The sequence below is a fragment of the Sinocyclocheilus anshuiensis genome, unplaced genomic scaffold (assembly GCF_001515605.1).
Source record: "Sinocyclocheilus anshuiensis isolate Anshui unplaced genomic scaffold, SAMN03320099.WGS_v1.1 scaffold106, whole genome shotgun sequence".
Taxonomy (NCBI): Eukaryota; Metazoa; Chordata; class Actinopteri; order Cypriniformes; family Cyprinidae; genus Sinocyclocheilus; species Sinocyclocheilus anshuiensis.
Window position 1 is genome coordinate 313,102 of NW_015542347.1, and position 16,483 is coordinate 329,584.

The window sequence follows — 16,483 nt, forward strand, 5'->3', positions numbered from 1 at the left end:
TCATTTCCTGTGCTTCCTTATTTACTATCCTACCAAAACTTCCATACTCATACTCCCAACAATTTTCCAGTACCTTTTTAACATCCTTTTACATTGATTCGTTATCTGACTCCAAGACTTGAAATTGGCCTCCAGTTCAGGTCATGGAGCTCTCTGCTAAGGAGCTGATTATTTGAATCAGGTGTGTTGAATTAAGGAGACATACAAAACATGAAGTGGATCCCCAAGATCAGGATCATGAATCAGAGAGATCCATATTACTCAATGTATCAAACTTTGGGGTAAACTATAGTATAGGCCTATTATCTATCCATGTATCATCCATTTATACACCCACCCAGCCCCATCTATCTATCTATCTATCTATCTATGTATCAATCAATCAATCTCAGGGGTTCCCAACCCTGGTCCTGGAGGCACCCCAACACTGCACATTTTGCATGTCTCCTTAATCAAACACACCTGATTCAGGTCATCAGCTCATTAGTAGAGACTCCAACACCTGAAACTGGGAGAAGGGTCTGGCTGCAGCTGGCACTTGCACTTTCAGACGTGCATTCTCAGGCTTGCACTCTCAGACACTTGCACTTCCGCTAGCGATGTCACTTGCAGTCTTTATTATTTTTTATTTTGTTCTATTTATTGATTACTTTTTGTTTGAATCTCTCAACATTTTACAACAGTAGCCAGGTGGTGAAGACAAGAAAAAATAAACTAAATTACGAAGTCACTTGCAATCGCCACTTGCACTCTCCGATACCTGCGACGTCACTTGCAATCGACACAGATCATGCGTGTTGCCAATGGAGACAAGACGCTGTGGTGGTGATTTAATGATTAAAACTGATTTAGTACCGTAACCTACAGGGTCCTGCAAGAAAAAAACAAGACCCGCAAATCCGTGGCCACAAAACAGCAGAATATGAACGCAATGCGCAAAGTCTCTCATGAAGCGCTTTTAAACCTCCGTAGAAAACCATAAACACTTAATAGGCTATGACTTAATGTATTAAGATACTGCTATTAAAAGATCAAATTCAAGTTTATTAATATAATGTATGTATATAGTGTTTTCCTCCCGTACCGCAAAAGGTGGCATAATGTGGCATAACGGTCTAAGATTATAAAGACCTCATATGCTCCTCTTCATTATTAAAACACAATTAATATGTACAGATAAGCAGGTGAGACCAGAATAGAGTTGGTCCATTTAATATCACTTAATGAATTTCTTAATGCGTGTTCATATGGTCTGTGTAGTTTGCATCAACAATAAGAAATACTGAATTTGGTCTTTATCATCTTAGTCCGTTATGGCACATTAAGCGTTTTGCTGTAGGCGTATGGGAGGAAAAGTATAAGTTTGCTCGTTGTGTTCATGAGCATATGCTTGCCTTGTAGTAGCCTAGTACATTAAATGAATAAACTATATATCGAATTTGATCTTTTAATAGCACTATCTTAACACATTAAGCCATATTAAGTGTATGGTTTTCTACGGAGGTTTGAGTGCAAGCGCCAGCTGCAGCCAGACCCTTTTGGAAATTGGTGCGTCAGAGAAAGGAGACATGCAACATGTGCAGTGTTGGGGTGCCTCCAGGACCAGGGTTGGGAACCACTGATCTATCTATCCAATACAGGGAGGGATAAGCAACTCTGATCCTGGAGGGCCGCTGTCCTGCAGAGTTTAGCTCCATCCCTAATCAAACCCACCTGAAAAATCTACCCAAACTTTACAGGGTTGCCTGAAAATTACAAGCAGGTGTGTTAGGGATGGAACTAAACTCTGTAGTGACATCTATCTATATGTGATTACTATCTGGGTGCGGGACCCATTGAAGCTCCGCTGTAGTTTGAGACAGTAGTCCATTCCGTAGTTTATAGCTGTCCAGCTCTTTTCTCAGCGCAGCTGATGCTGTGTGTGTGCAGCATCGGTGAAGCGCGCAAGGTAGTGAGAGGACTCGGCAGTAGGGGGACCTTCTATCCACCGCAACCGGGGCTTTAATTCCGTTCACACTGCGAGACCCCATCAGAGTCCACCGCTGAGATCCACGCAACCTGCACCGTTACGGATTTAATGTTTTTAACAGGCTGTTTTCCCGAAAGTACTGTGTTTATCTGCGCCGTGAAACTCTCGAGGTAAGGAGCGTGCACATAATTGACAGCTTAGTTTCATGCAATTGTTGGAAGCTGTGTGTGCGTTGCATGGCTCGCGCACAGGTTTGGACGCAGGCTACTGCAAGGATGATTTCCAGTACGAAAATTAAAGCATATGTCGATGGTGTCATTATGTGTTATTGTCTCATCTCTCACTGTTTTATCTGGTGGGAAGCGGTTTAATTCTCCACATGTCACTGCAATCGATCCTACGGCTGCGGGTTATTTGGACCCTACTCAAGTGACCATAAGGAGCGTCAGTGAACTGTTGATTGTGAGACTGTTTCAGTCTCACCGTTGAGTTAGACATAGAACGAGAGAACCTTATGGGTGTAATGTGTTACACAGATTGACTTCAGAGTGTTTTATACGTCTACGCTTTTGGAGATTGAAGATATAGGGCCGTGGAAACGGAGAAGTTATTACGCACGCATTAAATGCATGTGCACAGGCAAAACGCGTCATAATAAATAAATTGTTCTGTTTCTATAACATTAACTGTATCGGACTCAATATCGGCAATTATGACGTCATGTAGTGTTGCGTTCTAGTGCGTAACTGCATGGCAGCCGCGCGGACAGGTTTACGTGAAGTACATAGAACTGCTTGTGTTCTGTAAGTCGTTCGTTTTATATTGACACATCTTAGAGTAACACTCACTGTAAAACAATGTTTGTAACTATAGGAAAATTAATAGATAAAAATCCTATAGTAAAAACCTGTTTACCATATCCTACGATTAAAAAAAATATGTATGTATATATGTATAACAATGTATGAAATTTTTCCTGTAAATTCCTTTTTTTTTATAGTGTATGAATGACCTTTATAATTTAAGAGAACATTTGTATTCAACAAGACAATGTATTAACGAGACAATATGCGTACTTTTTGAGGCAAGATATTCTTCAAATTAGGTTTGTATTAATAAAAGGAGCTGTAAAACTGTAAAAAGTACAGTACTATGAACTCCAAACTATGTGACCAAAAATCTAAAACTCTCATGAATATATATAAATATATATATATATCCATGCATACACACACACGCACACACACAGTATGTGTCAAGTCAAGCCACACACTCTGGAAATGTGTGGATTTTTAAGTAGGCTACATTTTTATGTTTAAGATTTCATTGGCTTCATTTCCTGTTACTATGTGTATCCAGTATGGATGGTTCTTTAAGAAATTTTATATAGTAGATTCTACTTTATAATAGAAATGGAAGTAAAAAAATGAAGTAAATGAAAAAAATGTGGCAGGTTGACACAAAAACGTTTAATTGTTTCCAGCAACAATATTTTTTTAATGTCCTAACCCTAAACATAAGACTCACACAAACCATTTTGCATTTTTTTATTTTGTAGTAAGACATTTAGTCTAGGTAATTTTCCTAATGGAGACTGTTGGCTGTTCCCTTACATTAGGTTCCCGTTTACACTCAACAGTCATTTTATTCAAATCATAGAGCTGTGTGTGTATTTGTGTACGAGACAGAGATTCTTCTACCTCCTCAGACCACACTGCTGCATATTCTTCATTATTAGGCTGCTTGCATATCTTTCTCCTCATCACTTCATCTGTCAGCCAAAACACATTGAGCATTAATCAAATATTTCCACTCTCATTCAGTATGAGTGGTAATAGGTGGCCAGTTCAGCTCTATAGAACACTCTAGGACTTATACTTCATACCGAAAAATGCTTAAATAGGCTATTTCATTTGATTATTATTTGTAATGCACCCCATGAATGGCCATCTGCACATCTTGAGTAAATTAATCTTTTTGTCTTTCATAAATGTACATGTGGGGGGTTGTGTGTTTATTATGTGTACACACACACGTGCACACTTATGTATGCCACACACAGTGCTTCTGGGCTCTATGCTGCAGGAGATTCAAATGGACCAAAGATGTTCTCTGAGAACTAAAGATGTTTCATATTTAAAATCTTTTAAGAGCTGTGCACCTCGATTTCTTATCCATCTATCGGTCTATCTATCTATCTGGGAGTTCAGCTGGTTGCCTGCAGGCATGGTCATCAATAATGAATGTTTTTCTGATTGGTGCGTCTCTGTGGCACATGGCAGTAATGAGACTCTCTGAATAATAAACCAAACTTGCAAGAGATTGTTTTTCTACCTTTGTACATTTTCCAATTAGTGTGTCAACATCTTTGTGTAACAGAAAACGAGAGTAGTAAATAATTTCTATAATAACTACACCCAAAATGGTTTAGAAAACTTGACAGGAGTGTTAAATGAAAATATCTATTATCGACATCATAAATTGTATTTTATTTGCAGAACTTTGTGTTAATGTCAAAAAGACCGCTTTCAAGGACGCTGCCTTGCATTGAAAAAAAAGTTGGTGTAGGATTGACTTTCAATTTTCCCTCCGAAATTGCTAGTACATTTAACAAATAATTACAAAGAAATGGTCACATTTAATTAAACATGAAAAACTGGAGTGACTGAAATAGTAATTTCTTAAAGTAAAACGTACTCCTGTAATCTTTATTTGCAACTTTGAAAAATAATTTTTTACAGTGTAGTATTGAATAAACGTAACTGTGTGTGTAGTCATGTGCCTTGTGATTGTTCTTCATCTTCACAGAGCCTGCGGCTACACTGATAGCCCTTACTGTACTTCAGTCTCTGCGTAGCCCCTGCCTTAGCGTAGATCTCATACGAGCTCCTTTACGCTGTAGTGTGCACTTCAAATCAGATGTCAAGCCCTTTATCAGAAGTGTGTACTTCATGCCTATGGGGTGCTAAATTCATGCACTAATCATCCTTTTCAGCACAGTATCAAATCAGAAGTTTAGAGCCCTTTATCACAGCTGAGAAATACAATTCAGTCTTGTAGGGCCCTGCAGCTGAGCTCCGGAGCCATGATGACACTGGCAGCCGGGAACCTCTCTCAGCCTTCCCAGATCTGTTTTTCCTTCAGTGTTCTCTTCCGCTGCCCAAGGGAGGCCATCTGAGCAGCCATCAGTCTCTTATTTCAGAATGATGGAGGAGAATTTGGAAAAGGTGGAATAAAGGACAAGTGAGGCTTTGAATGCTGAGGCCAAGAACTCCGTGATGGGAATTAGAATCACCCATTTTAGACTTTTATTAGACAGGAAAGTGAAAGGTGATGGAAAATGTTGTAGGAGAAAGAGGAGGAACTAAATCAGTATGTATGTGATGCAGAAGCATTCGTATTGAGGGGTGGTCGGGGGTTCCAGAACCCCATAAGAACCAAAAAAAATAATTTAATTTGGGAGACCTAGTTTTTGTTTTGTTTAACTGATAGAAGAAAAAAATGCACTGACGTGACACATGTAATTAGTGAAACTTTTAACCAGTGTTTAAAAGGTGTTTTTCAATGGAAATGTTTAAACATGCTTAAGTGCTGAGCAGGAAGAAATGGGACAGTGTGGATCTTCATCTTCAAATAATAAAAGTAACATTACAAATATTTGTTCATATGACCTCCTGATTTAATGTTACAACAATATTTTTTAATATTTCTATGTATTTTTTTAAATGTAGTATTTTCTACATTTTGCAACTCTGTGTAAATATTTAATTATAAAAAATATTAGGTTACACTTTATTTTAAGGTGTCCTTGTTGCAGTTAAGTACTGAGAAATATTAATTAACTACGTGTACTTACTATATGGTTATTGGTTAGGATTAGGTTTTGGCTAAGGTATACTTGCATGTAATTATGCATTATTTATTGTTATTGTAATAGTAGGTACATGTAACATGTATAACAAGAACACCTTACAATAACGTACTACCAAATGTTAAAATAATACCGTATTGGCCCGAATATAAGACGACCCTGATTATAAGACGACCCCCCTTTTTCCAGATGTACCTTTTGGAAAAAGGCTTTTTAAAAACCAAATCTTGTTTTTTCTCAGTAAAACACATTTTGTCTTCAATTATTTTCATATTGCATATTTTTCCTATTTTAATTTTTGTTTTGAAAGTATGGTAAAAACTGGTAAAATGTACCAACAATCACATTTAAAAAATATACACTTTTTGATATACCATAAAAAAACAACAACAACAGGTAGCCCCTCTGAATTAGGACATTTAGGCTATCCATCTAATAGTAGCCTACCAAAATCTTATTAACAGTAGAAGTTAAATCTTACTGTAGTCTTCAAATCTGGGTACTGTCTTGCGTTTTAAAATCACAAAGGGAGTTTGGTCGCGATCTATGGAAGCATATAGGTAGCGAAATTCAATTTAAAATGCAATATGCAAAATGGCAATGCAATATTCAAAATGGCAACGCAATATTCAAAATGGCATTGTATTTCTGTATTTAAATTTACATTTTCCATTACCCATGGGTACTGTCTTACGTTTTAAAATCACAAAGGGACTTCCATAGCGATCTTTACAACACGCATTTACGTATTTCATTTTTATGCGTATTTGGCGCCACCTATTGTTGTGGGTGTATTATTGACATGTCAAAGTCTAGACCCTGAATATAAGACGACCGCGTTTTTTCAGATGTATTTCCAAGAAAAAAATCGTCTTATATTCGGGTCAATACGGGTAATAAAAAAACAATGTTTGTATAGGCAAGTATTTTTAAATGGCTAAAACCTTATTTTAAAAGTTTAATGTCTTTTAACTTAACATGGCACCTTAAAAGCATCCACTGCAATTTTATGTTTACATAAAACAATGAAAACAATGCAATGTGAAACGAACGGAAATGAGGTTTGGGTAACACTTTAGATTAGGGAAAATTATGGAAAATTGGAGCTAAACTCAGGACAGTGATCCTCCAGGACTAATTTTTGACACCCCTGACATAAAAGCATACTAGCAAGAATATTATGTACAATAAAAGTGAAAATGGCGAGTGACATAACACAACAAGAACATATTTGATGTTTAACATGCAGCTATATGGAGCAGAATTTTGGACCAATGAGATCTCACTGTGGGCGGAGCTACCCAACAAACAGAAATAGAAACCAAGCAACTGACAAAACGACATTGCTAAACTTAAATAAACATAGAATAGTTTTTGTCGGAGATGTGGCCTGGAGAGTATAACACATGTGGTGTACATTTGTAGGGACATTTAAATGTCAGAGAGCAGTGAAGCGTATATTTGCAATGGTAGGTTTATGGCAATGACATGATTATCTTTTACTTTTGCAGTCTATTAATTGTCTGTATTGTCATTATGTTGAACAAGGCTAATGTTAATTGCTGAGCTTTTGAACATTGTGTCTAGAACATAAAAGCGTGTGTGTGTGTTTTATTCATCTTCAACTGTCAGCATCACTGAGCATACACTGCATCCTTTAAGCAAGCCAGTGGTTATATTTATGATGTGTGTGTAGAGCGTAGTGTGTAAGGGAATGTAAACAGACAGTAATAACTTGGAGAAGACAGACATGCACTGCCATCAGTTCACTTCAGTGGACTCACTGGGTGCTAATGAATGTGATTTTACACACAGACACGTGACTACAAGGCAGCCTTCTTTGAAATTCTCTGGCATGACTCGGCACTTGTCAGCCTTACAGCCCTGATCGGTCACTACCGTAACACATATACAATCAAACACCGCAAGAGAGAGCGAGAGAGCGAGAGAGTGACTTTGAAAAGAATAAAATGACAGGGAAGGATGTAAAGTTTACAAGTTAAAAATGAGAAGGAAAGATAAAGACAGAAAAAGAAAGGCATGATTATTTACTTAAAGGGGTCATATGACGTTGCTAAAAAGAACATTATTTTGTGTATTTGGTGTAATGCAATGTGTTTATGCGGTTTAAGTTTCAAAAAACACATTATTTTCCATATAATGTACATTATTATTTCTCCTCTATGCCCTGCCTTTCTGAAACGCGTCAATTTTTACAAAGCTCATCGTTCTAAAAAAGTGAGGTGTGCTCTGATTGGCCAGCTATCCAGTGTGTTGTGATTGCCCGAATACCTCAAGCGTGTGACGGAAATGTTACGCCCCTTACCATATTGTGATGCCCTGTCCGGGGCATGTTAGAACGAGCCGTTTTAGGTAGGCGTGGCTGACTCTTAACTTTTATAAAGAATATCTCTTTGGATTTAAAGGAATAGTTAATAGAAAGTTCATAGGAATAGAAAAGTTTACGCACGCTCATGTCTATTCCATGAAATGACAAAGCACAGGGAGTTGTTAAGTGCTATAAAAGGAGTCCATACAAATTAAATATGTTGACATACAACAAATATTTTGTAATCGTTCTTTTGAAGTCATACCGTACAAAGCTTTGTTTGAGGGATAAAGTTAAAGTCATTAATTCTTAATAAAACATAAAAATCTTTATATTTGCATGCATGTGTTACATCTTCAGCAGCAGTGTGCAAAAGAAACCACATTTTACTTGAGTTTTGAATCTGATTTTGCTGTCTGAATTAAATGTGATGGGATGGGGGAAAAATATACAATGTATTGTAGAATAATGGCAAGACACCACATATTGAGTTGGCCTTGTGGGCTGCATGCAAAAACATACTGCATGACCAGTGTTGTCTGATTCACAAACAAATCATTCTTATGAGCAGGTTGTTTTAGTTAATGGAAGATATAAAGATATAACAAAACACTCTTATACGCCAGTTCTTTTTAATCGTTCAAAAAGACTCACAAACCTGTAAATTAGAGTCAGTCTTGATGAATCCTTCATTGAATGAACATCAATATTATTACTTAGGCCTACTGTTTGAGTTTGCATGTTAGGGCCATTTTTCTAGTTGACAAGTCATTTATTTAAGCCATTAATCTTTAATATAGCCTATTGTGCACTCAAACACACACACACACACACATAAAAGCACCCACAAAAGTATGACCATGAGTGTGTCGGAAAACCAGGCATCTCCCATACAAAAAGGCAGTATTATTCAATAAGAGGAAAGAAGGAAGTGACAGCATATTAAAGATGACATACAGATGCTGATAAGCTGAAAAGATATTTCAGTCCAACTGAACAGTCAGCAGTGTCTGCTTGCCTTAGCTCAACTCTTGTGTGTGTATGAGAGAGAGAGAGACAGTATTGTCAAGTTGTGCATTGATGTTCATTTGCATCTTTAAAAAGTGGTGCCGCTCTGTTGCTTTGTGGGTTGATGTCCCACTAATTCCCAGAATCTCTTGAGGTATTTTTCTCTGTAAGTAGGGAAAGTACAGTTCATGTGAGATTTATGAAAAAGGAACATTGAAAAATTTATGAAGTGGAGGTGCTCTTCCCTGACTTGTTCTTCTGTAGTCCTGGTAGAACCGCAGGCACTTAATGCATTTAACTCTTAGAGAGGAACATGACAACAGGTTGCGTGTTACGTGTGAAGCAGGGCGGAAACAAAGGATACAGCTCAAAAGCAACGTATTTTAAATCTGACATAACTCTTGTTCAGCTCTCCTGCATTGACCTTTTTAAGTAAGGGATAATGTACATCCAGCCAGTTGTTATCTCAGAATAAACCCCGACAGGGTGATCAGGATCCCGACGCGAAGCGGAATCCCACTTATTACACGGCTACTTGCCACATAAGTAAATAATTAGACGCAAAATATTGATTTGAGTTGAAATATTTGAACGCAAAGCTTCCATGAAGACAGCAGTTGCGAGCAAGCGGCAAATTCAAACTAGACGGACATTTAAGGGAAACGGTGCAGTCAAACCACTTATTACACAACATTTCACCACAAAAATAATTAAGGCAATAAAAGAATTAAGACGAAAATGTTTTAAAACCTTACCAGTTTGTTAGTTCTCTTATAATCCATTACAGCGTACAAAACAATCGTAGCAAAATGGCAGCGGCTGCGTTTGTATGAAACGAGAGCGAGTCCGTGATACCAGGATGACATAATTAAATAATTGTACACCATTTTGAATCGAGTTTTAATCATAGACCATATAAAAACATGGACGTAGTGTCCGTGACGTCACCCGTAGGGCTCCAAAAATAGTTCCCTTTCATGGGAACTTCGAACTGCGTCCTCTAGGGGTCGCTATGGGGAACGCCTCGTAGTAACCTGAGACGTTTTTGAAGCTCAAAATTGGGCGGAAGCAGCCGTCGCCATCTTGGCAGCGTGTCACCGCGCGTCACTCCCGGATAATCGAAGATGGGCAAAGAGGCGGGAGCAATGTTGCTGAAGCCACGGCCACCTAGCGCGACGGTGGTGACAACAGCGGCAATCCACCTGTCACTCAAGTGGCCACGCCCTTAATTATGCAGAACTTTAAGGCTTAATATAAATAAGAACTCAGAATAAGAGTTTCTTAACTTGTTCCCTAAGATTTTCATGAATCTGGCCCCTCCACAACTTAACTGCAAAAAGCTTTCAGTCAAGGACTTTCTGCAGGCCTTAGAAAAATCTTAAAGAAAACTTTAGAAGAAACCCCTACACTCTAACTTGCAAAAACTTTATTACAAAACAGCTTAAAACACCCTTAGGAAGGTCCTTGACCGAAGTGATCTTGTAAGTTTTTGCAAGCTACAATAGACTGTGGGGCTTTTTTCCTGCAGTTTTCTTGTGTGAGGGAAAACATGTTTTATATTTTCATTAAATGTAAAGAAAGACAGCTGTAAATTCATTTAAATGCATGTTTGCTGGAAAATCGTGCCATTTGGTGCAGAACATCAAAGATTTGTTTTTAATTCTGAATACATTCCCAATAAGGCAAAATATGGAGGCAGTCTTTTTTTGAAGTGTTCCAGTGTGTACCACCTAGCAACAACCTAACATGGCTTGATGAGGTCTGTGTCGTCTCACTTTCCCGACATCCTATGTTTTGTGTTGTGATTATTTGTGGAGCACTCATTTCCACACACACACACACACACACACACACACACACACACACTCCTAAAGCACAGAGATTTGTGTAAGCAGTCGTGAGCAAGGATAATCTGCACTAGACAAGCTGTAAGAGGAGGGGAAGTTGCAGTGTGTTACACACACACGTTTGTTTTTGTGAATTGTGGGGACATTCCATAGGCGTAATGGTTTTTATACTGTACAAACTGTATTTTCTATTGCCCTACACCAACCCTACACCTAACCCTTACAGGAAACTTTCTGCATTTTTACTTTCTCAAAAAAAAATCTCATCCGATTTATAAGCGTTTTGAAAAATGGGGACGGGGTAATGTCCTCATAAGTCACCTTCTCCTTGTAATACCTATGTCATACCCATGTCATTATACAAATTTGTGTCCCCATATGTCACAAAAACGCACACACACAATTTACATTCACTGTAAATAATTGCAAGCTGATCAGGACAGATCAAAATATATGATATGGTATGGGTATACAAAAATGCTTGACCTGGCAAACTGCTAATAATGAAAACATGTACCTGTTGTGTTTTTACATGCGGGTTTAATAATATGTTGTAACCAGAGGTTATCTAGATGGATAAAAGCAACATGGCTTGTGTTTTAGTGTGGTTACTCAGCTGTAAAACACAGATACTTTTTACCTGATACTGATAAAAGAGGTTTACCTCATGCTGTGATGTTTATAAGGACCCTGTCTCCCCCTGCTCTACCTCTCCATCCCTTTCTCTATCCTTTATTTTTCTCAGAATTCCCTTGAGAAGAAACAAAATTGACTTCATACCTTGTTACTGATAGATTTGGCCTGTTGGTCAGAGAGAAATAGAGTGAAAGAGGGACAGTGAAGAAAGAAAGAGACGAAGAGAGAAAGACAGTAAGCAGAGAGCAGATTTAAATGCATAGCTTACCCAAAAAGGAAAAATCTGTTATTATTTATTCTCTGTCATGTACTAAGAATCCTGTGTGACTTTCTTCTCTGAAAGAGAGTTATTTATATAGTGTATAAATGGGCACATGTAAAGCTATTTATAGTTTTTCTCTTAAAAGAGACTTCATTCTGTTTTAGTCTGCTTTTGTATGACTTTTTATATTAAATATAGCGTATATTGGATGATATTGAATATTTAATTGTTCATGCTCATTTCTCCTTGTACATTTTTACATGTACTGTCGATTACCAATGCTGTCATCTATTCTTTTAAAAAACTAAAAATTAGATAACACTGTTAACACTGTGTAGTTGAATATTTAGCAAAAGTGAATGAATATCAATGTTTCATACTGTACCTTGTAATGCTGTGATGGGCAAATTCTATCATTTAAAATGATTGATTTCCATTTTTAGAGTTTTTTTATTTAAACAAAATAATGAAGAATTTATTGGTTATTGAATATAAAAATAATGATTGACTTATCATTGTCAGCCAGAATTAAAATCATTGTGCATTCCTATATTTTATAGTCCCCATCCACTTTCGTTATATAGAAAAGGGCAGCATGGACATTCTGCTAAATCTTCTCTTTGTGTTCCACAAGAGAAAATCTTACAGGTTTGGAACGACACGAGGGTTATTAACTGACAACAGAATTTTGGATGAACTATTCCTTTTAGACTTGAATGTGTACAGTAACTATACAGTATAGTAGTATACAGTATTACTCATCATCACTCAACATCTGTAGGGCTTTGTGTTTTTGTGGCTACAGGCATTCAGAACCAGTTTGATTTACAATCCCACACAGATGAAGCTCTAATGCCGCCATTCATTTTCTAGCGGTGGAAGGCAGGACAAGCGGCGTTTAGAACCGATATTTTAAAAGGTCTATCCATCCGTCTGACACAGACAATGAATATAAATGTTAAACATTTCTGTTACTCACGCCACAGTCAGAGTAAAGTGAAGAGAGAGTGCCGGTTATAGACTGCATTTGTTTAAGAAGCATTTCATGTGGATGGAATAGCGTACAATAAAAATGTTAAGGAGGGGTGGATGAGAAGTGCTGATGTAGATGTATACTTGTGGCTCTCCGACATGCTGGGGTCGTAAGAGTCTGACAAATTTAATTTCACAGCCTGCAGAACACATAAATGTGCATGCGTGCACACACATAGATGCACACAAACTGTAAGCATACTGACATTTACATAGACTGTTCTAGCATGAGTAGTCCCAGCATCCCAATGAAACCAACTATCTCTAGCATTACCAGGGAAAGATAGAGAACAGCGGCTATATTAACTATAAGAACCTGTATGAACTGGCTCTTTTGGATTTATAATGAGTCATCCTTACAAAAAAATGACTGTGGTGGTAACAGTACGGTGATGGTATCAGTTTGTAAAAACTGTAAAAAATATTTTGTATATGCTCCAATGTACTTCAAAGAAGTCTGTGCTGTTCTTATTTTCATAAAAATCACAGTATTGCATTTTTGTCAGTGCTGTGTTAAAGGGGCCATGAAATGCAGTTTCAGTTTTTAATATCATGTTTGTTTCTCAAGGTTACTTTATGAAGTTTTTTGCACCAATGAAGGTCCAATATTTGTGAAAATTATGATTTTCCATTCTCATTTTCACTCTCTGTGAAAAATTGGCTCAACTTCATGGGGTGTTTATATATGAAGAGTTCATTTGCAAAAACCGATAACTCCATTTTTTTTGCGCATTCCAAGTAATATCAATCAAACTGCAGTTGGGTTGTTTTAAATAAGTAATAATAACTTAAACAAATACAAGGAATTTACAAAATTAAAGTTAATTGAAAGCATGTTTTTTTTTTACATAATAAACGTTTGTTTTATAGCAAAAGCAGATAACTTCACATTTCATGTTTTTCAAGTGTTAAAAAAAACACTTGTTTAATCTTTGTAATCTCCTCAGATGACAATGTAGATGCCTGACAAACGTTGTTGTTGTGATGATCATAAACTGTATGGATGTGATTACACGCAATACACAGAGCTTTTCCCTCATCATTGTAACGCGCTGCTTTTGCAAGGTTCCGTGAAAACGTTTCAGCTTTTATTTTCCTTTTTCGCCCTGAAGAAGATATCACAGGTTCATCAAGTTCGTCGAAATTATCCATCCTCGATCACTTTTAGTCAGCTTTGACGAAACTCCTCTCAGCTAGCACGTCTTAAAGTGAAAGTAGCCTTGTCACCTGACCTGAATACAGCGCGCTGATTCGCTAAAATGGACTTATCGGCTTCTGTTCAAAAACAACAAGGGCGCTTGTCGGCTTCAAAACGTGAACTCGCGATGCCTTGAAAGTGGACAAAACCGGCTTTTTTGACAAATTTTAACATGACAAACATTTTAAAATATAGCCTATTCAAATAGAAAACAGTTATTTTAAATAGTAAAAATATTTAAAAATTTTACTGTTTTTGCTGTACTTTGGATAAAATAAATGCAGGCTTGCTGACTAGAAGAGACTCCTTTTAAAAAAACAGTAAAAATCTTACTGTTCAAAAACTTGTGTATATACTAAGCATGTTGTAAAGTAGAGATTAACAATTTTATCATTTTCTTTCTTAAACAATTCCTACTGTTTTTTTTTTCACACTTTTTCCAGTTGAAATTATCTGTGGACCCCTGGTGGTCCTGGAGGCCAGTTTGAAAACCCCATTGGGTGTTTGTTGATTTTGTAAATGTGTAGGTGTGTGTAATTGTGCTGACATTTATTTTCTTCCTGTTTGCTGAGGATTACCTGCAGCGCTGTCAATTTGGCAGTAGCTCTGTCACTCTCCCTCTCTCTCACACATACACACTCACACACCATCAAACTAACTCTCACACCAGTGGGGTTTAGTTTTTGTTTTATTTTTTGGCTACCAAATGTTTCCACCCTCAAAGAAGAGTGTTAACACATGGCATGGGAATGTGTAAACACAACTTCTTGTGGTGCCAAACACTAAATGACTTAAATCTGTTGAATTTGGCAGCCTATTTCCGACTTGTGAGGGAGATAAATAAAAGCCGAAGTCTTGAAAAAGTCAGAACTGTCTGGCGACACACGCTTGGTTACATCCCCAAAACAAGATCTGCTTTTCCTGAAGGAAATACCAGAGCTTGCAAGGCAGCAAAAGAGCAGTGTTCAATTTTTAGGTAAGTTTTAGATTTAGGTTCTGTGTAAAGAAATAAAAAGGCCATAATTCAGAATTTAAATTAATATACACTATCATTCTAAAGTTTTTGGGGATGCACTGAATTGATCAAAAGCGAAAGTAAAGACATTTATAAAATTACAACAGATTTCTATTTCAAATAAATGCTGTTCTTGTGAGGTTTTTTATTCATCACAGTTTCCACCATGCGCGGCTCGTCTATATGGGCAGGTAATATTCAAAAATATACCAAAATATTCATCCAAAACATAGACCTCTATATAAACTGAATCAATAATAAATTGTAAATGTTCAGCATTCTGCAACAAATATTTTTCAGATTTTCTAGACTATTTTAAGTCGTAAAGTAAGCATTATATATTAAAATCCCGCGCATGGCTTTAGCAGGCATGTATGATACTAAGCGGGGCAGATTGTGCCTGAGTATGGAGTCAATAAAATGCCACATATATATGCAAAAGAAAATAAAGTTTTGCAAAAGAAAATAAAGTTTTGCAAACGAAAATAAAAGTATTGATAAAAAATAAGTGTTTTTTGCAAACAAAAATAAAGAATTGCAAAATATAAATGAAACCGCACAAAAGCAATGATTTTGCAATACATATTTTCCATGGCCATATCTACTAATTTATTTGCAACGCTGCTTTTATTTTGAGTTTCAGTCAAGTTTGAGCTTGCGATACCGTTTTCCCTTTGCGCTTCACGTTTCTGCGCGTCTCGCTTTGTGGCACTGTTTTGAATCTGTGGTGAAAAGGGGAACTGCAGCGCGCTCTAATTGAGAGCCGTTGGGGCAGATTTGAGACTGCCCCACTTATTTTCACTTTACCTTACGTGAACCTCGCTCCACCAAGACGATATCAATCCGCTTCAGCTATGTGTCTGCATCAGGTCAGTAACTAGTTGGCATGTCTGTTTTTTTCTATGTGGAGTAGTGGATCAAATGAACAAAGTAGACTATACGTTAAATCCTTTAGTTTAAATGTGCTCACATGAATAGCCTTTATATGGTTCTGTTGTGTGTTGTTTTGTTTATTCTGAGAATAAGACATATGATCTTCTTTCCTCACCGGAATTGCTCCACAACTTGAAGTTGTAACATTCTAAATCAACATTTTGAGGTGATAAATACTATATTAAGGCAATTAGGCTACAGCATTTTATGCGTGTAACATTACTTCGAGCCTGTCAATCAACATTAGCGCGCCACCCACAGGATAACGCAAGGTCATCTCTGCCAAAATTTTGTCCCCATGTGTTCAGAGCGAGCGGCAACCTCCCGCTCTCTCTCATGAAGCCAACACGGAAGTGACTTAAACTGTAATTCATCAACTGGCC

At 37.2% G+C, this 16,483-nt stretch overlaps 1 protein-coding gene across 8 annotated transcripts in view; it reads left to right on the forward strand.

Moving 5' to 3' along the window:
• Positions 1 to 1,921: 1,921 nt before the first annotated feature.
• The window catches only part of LOC107691417 (disks large-associated protein 1-like), a 141,686-nt gene continuing 127,124 nt past the window's right edge, over positions 1,922 to 16,483 (forward strand). For all 8 annotated transcript variants that reach the window (XR_001634537.1, XM_016489995.1, XM_016490002.1 and 5 more), the window contains exon 1: positions 1,922 to 2,139. The gene's annotated coding sequence lies outside the window, so the exon portion shown is untranslated. The remainder of the gene's footprint in view (positions 2,140 to 16,483) is intronic.